At 34.2% G+C, this 10,517-nt stretch overlaps 1 long non-coding RNA gene across 1 annotated transcript; it reads left to right on the plus strand.

Annotated features, from left to right (window-relative positions):
* On the plus strand, window positions 328-6,902 carry LOC110262292. Its single transcript, XR_002347115.1, has 4 exons — window positions 328-531; window positions 2,976-3,077; window positions 3,472-3,682; window positions 6,435-6,902. It is a non-coding gene; the product is annotated as an uncharacterized LOC110262292 (long non-coding RNA).

Here is a 10,517-nt window from a genome sequence, read left to right on the forward strand (position 1 = left end):
TGGTGTAAGTTGCAGACGCGGCTCAGATCCCGCATTGCTGTGGCTCTGGTGTAGGCCAGTGGCTACAGCTCCGATTGGACCCCTAGCCTGGGAACCTCCATATGCTGCGGGAGTGGCCCAAAGAAATAGCAAAAAGACAAAAAAAAAAAAAAAAAAGTGGGAGATGTTGCAAGACATGTTTCCCTAATCTTCTTCCTTGATTGTTGAGAGAAATGTTTCTCTAATTTTCCTTGATTATCCTCCAATAGCCTCTCCTCACGTGATCTCATTTAAGAAACAATAAAAGCGGTGTGGTTTCTAGAGGTGAGGCTCTTGGTCCCTGAGACCTTGAGTCCCCCGGGTTCCCACCTTTTCTCTCTCTCTCTCTCTCTCTCTCTCTCTCTCTTGGTCTTGTTATTTTTGTGTCCTGTTGTTTTGTTATTTTTTTCCTTAAGTTCTGTAGCACCCGTTCTTCAGCCGCATCCTGCTGAGCTGGCCTTGGCAGAACATATTGCAAGTTTGTGTTTTAAATCCTGGGTACACTTACCTGAGGTAAGTACCTAGAGGTTTTAATATCTTAACCAGTATTGAAAGTAAGAAACAGGTACAGATTCTTACTGGAATGGTTGTTGTATATCTAACTTTGAAGCATATTATTTTCTCAGTCATCACACAGCATATTAGACTATTTGAGAGTCACAGCAAATGGGGAACCAACCACATGACCTCTTGAGGTCCCTCTTAGCTTTAGAATTTAATAATTATGTGGATGGATTTGTGAAGAGAACAAGTATAAGAATAATTTCAAAGCAGGTCACTTTTTAGGTTAGCAAGTTTTCCAGTGTCTTTTAAAAGTTATGTGTGTTTCTGAGCATGAAGTGAACAATCCTGATTTATTTTAACATTATATTTATTCTGAAGAAACATCAATATACTTCTTTTAAAAAATCTTTGTGTTCTTTGTAGTTTTATGAAGTATTTTATTTACATATTAGGGTGGTGTTTTGTTTTGTTTTCCCACAGTAGAATCTTGACTGTTAGTAGATTCATGTATTTGTAATTCTGATTCTCTGTTGATTTATATTTTTGTATGAGTACAAGCTTCTCTTTTATGTGTATTTTGTTTACTTTTTCTGGGTCTTTTGATTTCTTTGCAGTGTAGTGTAAAGTTCATGTAAATATACAAGGGAAATAAGGTCTTGTATACAATATGAAAGGTCTGAACATTCATTGGAAAGGAGTTGCATGATATTCAGTAACTTGTCAAGAAAGTGGTCTTTTTTCACAAGGTGACTTTATTGAGATTTCACATGAATTCTTCCTGAATTTTTTACTGTGATTATTAAGGTTAATTTTGTGATATCTATAGCAATTTAAAAACATCTAAGATGTTTAGAGTCTGACTTTCAAAACTAAGGAAAGTCCACCTCAAGGAAAATTTGAGTTTACCCAGAGACCTTCAAATCTGAGGACAATTGTGGGAAGTGATGGTTAAAATATGGAATATTAAAAGGGAAAATTCAAATACTACTGTTTTTCTATCAATAAAATTCTTTGCTATAATTCCATCATGAGTGATACCAAAGTTCCAACCTCTATCGCTCTGGCTGGTTAAGGCCAGAAAAAGGAAGTGCTAAACATACACATACTTTGATACTGGATCTTTTGCAATGCCTATTGACTCTTAACTCTCCTAGCAAAAGAGTAAGTTGTACTTTTGCAGCCTGCAGTGAGAGGACAGAGTTGCATGTGGCAGCAGCTGTATGTTTTGTGTGTAAAAATAGTGTGTTATGCCATCTTAGCTATATATATATGTGTGTGTGTGTATATATATATATATTACCACAAACTTAGTGGTTTAAGCAAAACATTTATTATCTCATAGTTCTGAGTCACAAGTATGAAATAGATTTCACTGGGGTAAAATCAAGGTGTTAGTAGGCCTTCATCTTTTTTAGAGCCTCTCAGGAGAATACACTCTCTTGCCTTTTTCAGCTTTTAGAAGCCACTCGCATTCCATGGCTTGTGATTCTTTCCTTCATGTTCAAAGCCAACCAGTGTAGGATCTTCAGTCTTTCTCTGATTGACCATCGCTTATATCCTGGATAACCCAGGATGATCTCCCCACTTCAAGACACCTAACTTATTTGTATCTGCAAAGTCCTTTTAGCCTTATAATGTAACATATTCATGAAAAATAGGGGATTAGAGCATTGACGTATTTAGGAAGCCCTTTTTTTTCCTGCCAAACACAGTATGATACAAACAAAAAACATGGGCACTATCATAATAAATTGCCTCCTCCTGGTGTCTCTTCCTTGAATTACTATCCTTTATTTGATGTAGTTCTACAACATTTTAAATTCAAATTCATGTTTCACACAAGTACATCTACTTCAGATAGCAAAAAATTTTAATGAAAGCTTCTGTTCTTTTTTCTTTGGCTACCAGATTTGCACAAAGTGCTATTAATGGGAGACAGAAATTAAAGTAATATTTGAATAATATTCTCTGTGCCAAGCATTAGGCTAAGTACTTCATATGTATTTTTCTGTTTGATCCTCCCAGCAAACATCTGACCTCTGCATATTTCTATGAGACTCAGACTTTAAAGAACATCTCTGAGGTTACATGGCTATAAGTATCAGGGCTGCAATTTAGAGCCTTATTTGTCTCTTTATTTTTAACTAGTTGTCTAGGTCATGCATGTTTTCACGTTTTATTTTAAAATAAGTGCCATTGTCCTCCCTGGTTTCCAACAGAGACAGGAAAATAATTGATTTTGATTATAACTGCTGAATGTTATGAAGCACTGTCTGGCTGAAAGACTACCAAATTAAATATTTTACTTAGAAAGTTAGGTTATTGCTTAAGTATCTCTTTAATCAGAAATTCATTGTATGTTTTTTCCTGAGGGATGCTTAATTAGAAAGAGAGATTAAACATAACTTTCTGATTTCTTGCTGGATTCATGTGTGATTTGTCTGTTTACTTAGGTACCCAGAAGCTTACCTTACTTCTCTGTGAATTTTGGCCTCCAAGGAGGGTTTGCCCATGTCACTGAAGATCAACACAAATTCCCCCATTACTTTGAAAAGGTATTCTGACATTTAATAAAGTTACAGAGTTTAGCAATTTTGTAACACATTTCTTTTGAAGGGAAATAAAAACTTTGGGTACTATATGCAATCGAGTTTGTGACTACCATTCCACTCAATTTTTAGAGGGAGTCACTGGAAACTATTAATAAATATTTCCCAGAATATTTATAACATTTGGGACTATCACTTTGGAGCCAAATATTTGTTGACAGTGTCCACTGACTATAGTGTCTTTCTGTGGAGTTGGCCAGGCATGTGCTGATAATGATGACATTTGATGATGGTAACCCATTCATTGAGTGTTCACAATGAGCCAAGTACTGTTCTGAGCACTCATTTAATGCTCACAATAACTTTATTATGTAGATATTTTTATGCTTTTATTTTACAGATGATGAGACTGAGCTACAGAAAGGCATTAATAAATTTACCAGGGGCATGCTCTAATAAGTGACAGAACCAAAGGGCATCATCAAACTCTAAGGAACAAGTGGCCTCACTTCTTCATTTACAATTAAACACCATGGTGTCCAAGAAGAAGATACCACTCATTTCACACAGATAGTTTCTGGGCAGATATAAGAGTGTAGATCTTTCAATTGGTAATGGATTTTTTTCTATTACTACAAATTTCCTTCTGGTGTATGGTCCTTAAATTTATGGTCTACTAAGTATCTGGGAAGTATATAACTTAGTATTAGGGTCTGGGATGAAATTAATGTAGCCATTGAAGCCATCAAAATAAGTCTGGGCAATAACAGCACTAGAAGTATAGAAATGACCTTTCAATCTAGTGTAGCTCAGGCCTTTCTGCTCATATCATTCTCTAAATTACAGGAGCCCAGATGAACACTACCCATGGTTCCCTGCCCTCCCTTCCCCTTTTATCTCCTGTGTAATATCATTTTTTACAATGATCAGGGACATATAAGAGTTTTAGATTCAAATTTTTTTGTTATCCTTAATGGGTTAACCTGTGGCCCTGAATCACATCCATCTATGAACTCTTAAGATATATTAGAGAAAATTTTTAGAGAATTTTTCAGAATATCTTTCCCAAAGTTTACTACAAAGAAATTAATTTTCATTGCTCTGAAATATTCTGTTATTCAATAGAGCTTTATATCTTGGGGCTTTATGACCCTGCATTTATTTATTTAAAAAACTTGATTCCAGTGAAAATGAAATAAAACATCCTTTTTTTTTTTTTACCTGCATATTGGGAGATTGCCCCCCTCAAGATATTATGCCTATATTATGGTTTATATGATAACTCTTTTAGTGTTAAAAGGAAAGCTTCTTCAATTAGCATTACATCATTGATCAGCTTTACCTCTAATTTGCTTTTCAAGGAACAGTCTGTGAGCCCAGGACCTCCCTTCAGTGAGCAGTTGCTCAGAGAGCAATAAGGAATGGTATTTTTCCATTAATATCTGCTTTAGTAACAGAATAAGAATCAATCCTATATGGTACACATTAGAAAAAACTTGATGTTTTATATACAATTTTAGGTCAGTTTATGTGAGGATGTCTTAAACTACATTAGTAATTGGCTTATGCCAAGAAACTCTTGCACTGAACCTAAATTTGCCCTCTTTTTAGAATAAACTATGTCTCTATTGGCCCTTTTATTGCCCTTTCTCAGTAAAAGAAGTTTCCTTTTTCGTAAAGCTTTTCCTGATGTATACAACAAATAGAATCTTTTTTTGATTCTTTATATCACCTGCTTTGGCATTTACATTATTCTGCCTTATAAGACAGTCCTTTTTATATATGATTGGATTATTATTGTGGCTCCCACAACAGCTTCACATTATGTTATGAGCTTTCTAAAGACAGAAAAATATATGTTAGTTATCTACAATATTTGGTACTTGTTTTACAATATCCACAATATATCTAAATATATTTATAAATATGTTAACAAAATATAAATATCTACATTATTTGGTACTTATTTGTACATAGTAGATCACCTTAGTATATATGTTAAGATGAAGAATAAGATGTCATATTATGTCTATGATCTCACTATACAATTCTGTAGACATAGACTGAATATGTAGAATTAAACCCTTAGCCCGGAGTTTTCCTATATTACCATACTTCCCTTCCTTGAAGCGTTACAAATCCCTCCCATATTTTTCTGTACATGAATACTCACAATCATAAATTTGATTAATTTCTGTAGCTGATAGTGCAGGAAAAGGGTCATGAAGAAAATGATTTAGAATAACAAGCATGCAATAAAAAAACCTATTCTTTCAGGGCTTGGGAATGTTGCTTTTAAGTGAAGGTGAGTTATAATTTTTAATTCTTAGTTTACTTAGATTAGTACTAAATTATGGTTTTTGTTTCCCAAAAAAGAGATGTCCAGATATTAGAAGAAAGTGGCTTATGAATATACCTGGTAATAGAGAGAACATTAACCTGAGATTAAACTGTGTTGAACAACCAAAGTAATAATTTCTACATATTGTTCAACTTTTTCTTCAAACCTTTACCAGAATGGCTAAAAAGAATCAAATTAATTAAATTTTATTTTATGTTCCTCTACTTTGCTGCTGTCTGATAGATGTGCTAACAAACAACAAAGGACAAATTGCTTGGTAAGAGACACAGCTAGGACTCCTAGAATCACAGAGTCTGCTTAGTTAAAACTAAAAGAAGACAAGGTTTTTTTTTTGTTTTGTTTTTTTTAACTTGAAACTAACAAAATTTGAACCTCTTCATGGAGAATAATTTTTATGTTATATTTAGTAACAGAATTAACAGAAACAGCTTCATTCCTGTTTTCAGTATTTATGCATGCATGTGTTTGTATTTTTCTCATTCTTTAAAAGGAAAATTATTGGTGGGATGCTTGGATATAGAACTAAGAGTTTGGAGGAAAGGGATCCGAGAAAACTTTGAGGATCAGAGGAAGAAGGCCAGTTTTCTCAGTGGTGGAAATCGTTTGACTTCACCAAAAGTAACAAATATGGAGTCATACCTTTTATTTAATTTTTTTATGTAATGATTTTTTTCCATTATAGCTGGTTTACAGTGTTCTGTCAGTTTTCTACTGTACAGCATGGTGACCCAATTACACATACATGTACAGATTCTTTCTTCTCACATTATCATGCTACATCATAAGTGACTAGATATAGTTCCAGTTCCACACAGCAGGATCTCATTGCTAATCCATTCCAAAGGCAATAGTCTGCATTTATTAACCCCAATCTCTCATTCCCTCCTCCTCCCCCTCCCCCTAGGCAACCACAAATCTATTCTCCAAGTCTTTTCAGTGAAAAGTTTCATTTGTGCCATATATTAGATTCTATACCTTTTATTTTTAATTTTCTCTTTCAGATTTCTTTCAGTTTCATTCCATTGTATATTACTAAACAACTGACCCTCAGGTCGTAAGAGTCATGGGCTGGGTTTGCGACAACTGTGCATCATTGGATTGTGTTGGTTCCCTTCCCCTGTGGACTTCATTTCAGTAACTATGGACAAAGCCAGTTATGTTGGGTGATCTGCTCATGTCCTATTCTGTACTGAACTATTTAGTTAATCCATAGGAAGACTTTTCTGAAGGATTATCTAAGAAGCCTAGCAAATCATTGGTTCAGAGGGAAGTGGGTCTGCTTCAAGATTGGTAAGTCTGTTAACTGGCTTCTTTTGAATTTTTCAACCTACAAGTTGGCATATTCAGTAATAATTGAAATTTCACTCTATTTTATGGAAGTTCTTCATTTTCTACCTGTAATGTATATATCACTGCTATTATTTTTATTAAAGGTAAAAAGAATGTCCCCCCAAATAATAAAGAATTAAATGAGGTATAAATTGTTCATTTGTTTTATTTCTGGATAAATAGTGTCTGGATAAATAGTGATTTTATTTATCTATTTATTTATTTATTTTCTTTTTACAGCCACACCAGTGGCATATGGAAATTCCCAGACTAGGGGTTGAATAAGAGTTGCGGCTTAGGCCTATACTACAGCCACAACAAAACTGGATCCAAGCCATATCTGTGACTTACTTCACAGCTTGCAGCAATGCTGGATCCTTAACCACTGAGTGAGGCCAGGGATGGAACCCACATCTTCATGGAGACTACATCAGGTTATTAAGCTGATGAGCCACAGTGGAAACTTCAAATTTTAGTATTTTAAAAGTAATTATTCAAAAAATATATAGTTTACAGTCATTTGGGGTTTGTATAAAAGGAAAAATTTATCCAAATAATCTTTTTTGGGTTGTTCTTATTACTAAATCTTAATATGGGTATTCTAAGAGAACATTCTATTGTCCCAGTTGAACTAGTGTTATTCATTTTTCTTTGTTCTTACACTTGGTGTGAAGAGAAAACAGTATACTTTTAAAATATGGCCTTTGTCTCTAAGAGTGCCCCTAATTTATTTTTTATATGGAAGTTATTTTTGTAATAACCTTTTTTCAAAGATGTTGATTTTTTTTTTTTTTTGGAGCCAAACCTTGATATTTTGTCATGAAATGTTGACTATCTAGAATCATTTTGACATGTAATCTAGAGTAACTCATATTTCAACACAATTATTTTTAATACTGATGTCTCATTTTTCTAGTATCTTAAAATAGAGAAATATTTATCTTCTATCTATAGTTTTAAATTTTCAATAAAAGTTGGAAGTTTAATGGTTTCAGTTTCTCTATTTTCAAGTTGCATTGAAGTATTTTATCAAACTGATACTTGATAATGTTTTTATTGCTGTTTTCAAACTCTTTTGGCTTTGCTGCAAAGTCTGAAGGGTCTTCAAAATTCATTTATTCTGTGAATTAACAAACATTTGTTTGCAGGACATTTTGTTTTGTACTGATAGTGCAGAAACAATAAGGACTTCCATTAGGTTAAATTATTTTATAGTTTAGTGAAGAAAGAGACATACAAAAATAATTATAGCACCATGTAAGTTCTACTGTAAGATATACACCAACCATATTAAAGTACAGTGCTGAAGGATTATTTCACACCCCTCCTCTGTCTTCATTCTAAGCTGATGAATTCATTCTAAGCTTCCTTTTTAATGATTCGAAGGGAATAGAACTAAAAGAGACTTTCTACTACACGTATCAATACACTTTCATCTTTATTCATGTACTCTACTTTTCCTTTTGTTAAATGTAGGTAAATTATTTTGTTGTTCTTATCTAGAATGAATCCACTCATTTATGTACTAGATTGAGAAATTTACACTATTATAGGATGTTATACTATACTCGAAGCAATACAATATAATTTGAACACAGACTGCTCTAAAGATATGGCAGTAACCCCACAAAGAAGATAAAATGAAACAAAATAATAATCAAAAGGAAGACAGAAAAAGCAGAAAAGAAAAAATACAGATGGGGCAAATAGAAAACAAATAGCAAGGTGACAGATTTAAATCTAAACACTGTATAAGTAATATTATCTTTTTATTGCTGTATAGCAAATTACCACATATTTAGCAGCTTCAAGCAACACACTTTAATATTTCACAGCTTCTGGGTTCAGTAGTTTTGGTACAGCATGACAAAGTCTGTTTTGCTTTTAGGATATCACCAGGCCAGGGTGTCAGCTAGGACAGAATTCTTACCTGGAGGATGAACTGGGAAATGATTCACTTCCCCACTCATGTGATTCTTTGCAGCATTCAGTTCTTTGCAGCTGGGACTGAAAGCTTCAATTGTTTATTGGCTGTTGGCCAGAGGCTGCCCTCTGTTCCTGAAGGACATTAGCAATTCTTACACATGGGGTTCCCCAAAATGTCCTGTTGCTTCACAACCAGCAACAAGAGGGAGATTCCAGCAAGATGGCAGCTAAAATCTTACATAATGCAATAACATAATCCACAAAATCACATACATCTGTTACCACATACTATTGTTAGAGGCCTGCTGCAAGTCCTAGACTCCCACACTCAAGGGGATGCAACCACACAAGAATGTGAACACTGGAATTGGAACATAAAGGAGGCCACCCTAAGAATTTCTCCACCAGAAATATATCATATTTTAAGAAACTTAAAACTTTTTTTCATTTTTCCCATCTTGCCCCTTGTTGTTCTACATTTTACTTCTGTATCTATTAGAGTCCACAGAATACATCGTTATTTTTGCTTTAAACACCTCAATCTATTTTAAAGCAATTTTTTAATAAGGGAAAAAAGTACTCATATTTACTCAAATATTGCACTTTTCTAGGGCTTTGTATCCCCATTATTTGATCCAAATTTGCATTTGGTGGTCCCTGAGTAAATGGGCATAAAATCAATCTGATTTTCTTTTAGCTTTGCCTGTCCTTTTCCTGTTGTTGTAATTTATTGTTTGATTCTGTAGCAATGTTCTTTGCTCTCTTTTTTATAGCTCCCTAATTCTATTTTTTAAACTGTTTTGTTTTTGAGCTTTTGTTTACTACATTTAGATTTTCATTAAATGGCTCAAGAACCACAATGAAAATTCCTTCTGTATGATTTTTCTTCTAATAATGTTCTTTGTAGTTTGTGTGCTTTTTCCAATTCATTTATTCATTTACATGTTTATTTTTTGCCACTGTGTGTATATGGAGTTGCCAGAATGTTTCTTTTCATCTTGTTCATGCTTGGAGGTCTGTGCTATACATTCTATCAACTATAACACTGCTTGGCTTTCTTCATACTTTAACTTGAACCAATTTATTTTCCAGTCAGCTCTGTAGTTTGAGGTCTGTATAGTTCCTATTCTACTTTTTTATAGCCTGAAGGAATTGTGGGGAAGGATGGAGAGTGGAGATGTAGTTGAGATATTTTTTTAGAATTGCTGAGCCCTATAGTCTCTCTCTGAGATATTAAATATTCTGTGTCAGAGTTCATATTATTTGGTAGGAATTTCCCCTTCCCACTGGGATTTAAATTATTTCCCAGTTCAGCAGTTTCCATCGTGGCTCAGCAGTTAACGAACCTCACTAGGATCCATGACGGTGTGGGTTTGATCCCTGGCCTTGCTCAGTGGATTAAGGATCTAGCATTCATTCTTCTGCCTCCCGTATTCTGCTGTTAGCTGCTTCTAGTGAATTTTTATTTCAGGAATGAAATACCGGCATTTTTAGCAGCATAGATGGACCTAGAAATCATCATGCTAAGTGAAGTCAGCCATACGATGAGACACCAACATCAAATGCTTTCACTGACATGTGGAATTTGAAAAAAGGACAGAATTAACTTCTTTGCAGAACAGATACTGACTCACAGACTTTGAAAAACTTATGATCTCCAAAGGAAACAGTTTGGGGGGTGGGGGGATGCCTGGGGTTGTAGGATGGAAGTCCTATAAAATTGGATTGTGATGATTATTGTACAACTATAAATGTAATAAATTCATTGAGTAATTAAAAAAAATTGAAAAAACACGCACACACACACACACACAAAAGGATCTGGCATT

This window comes from Sus scrofa, chromosome 9 (assembly GCF_000003025.6).
Source record: "Sus scrofa isolate TJ Tabasco breed Duroc chromosome 9, Sscrofa11.1, whole genome shotgun sequence".
Classification (NCBI taxonomy): domain Eukaryota; kingdom Metazoa; phylum Chordata; class Mammalia; order Artiodactyla; family Suidae; genus Sus; species Sus scrofa.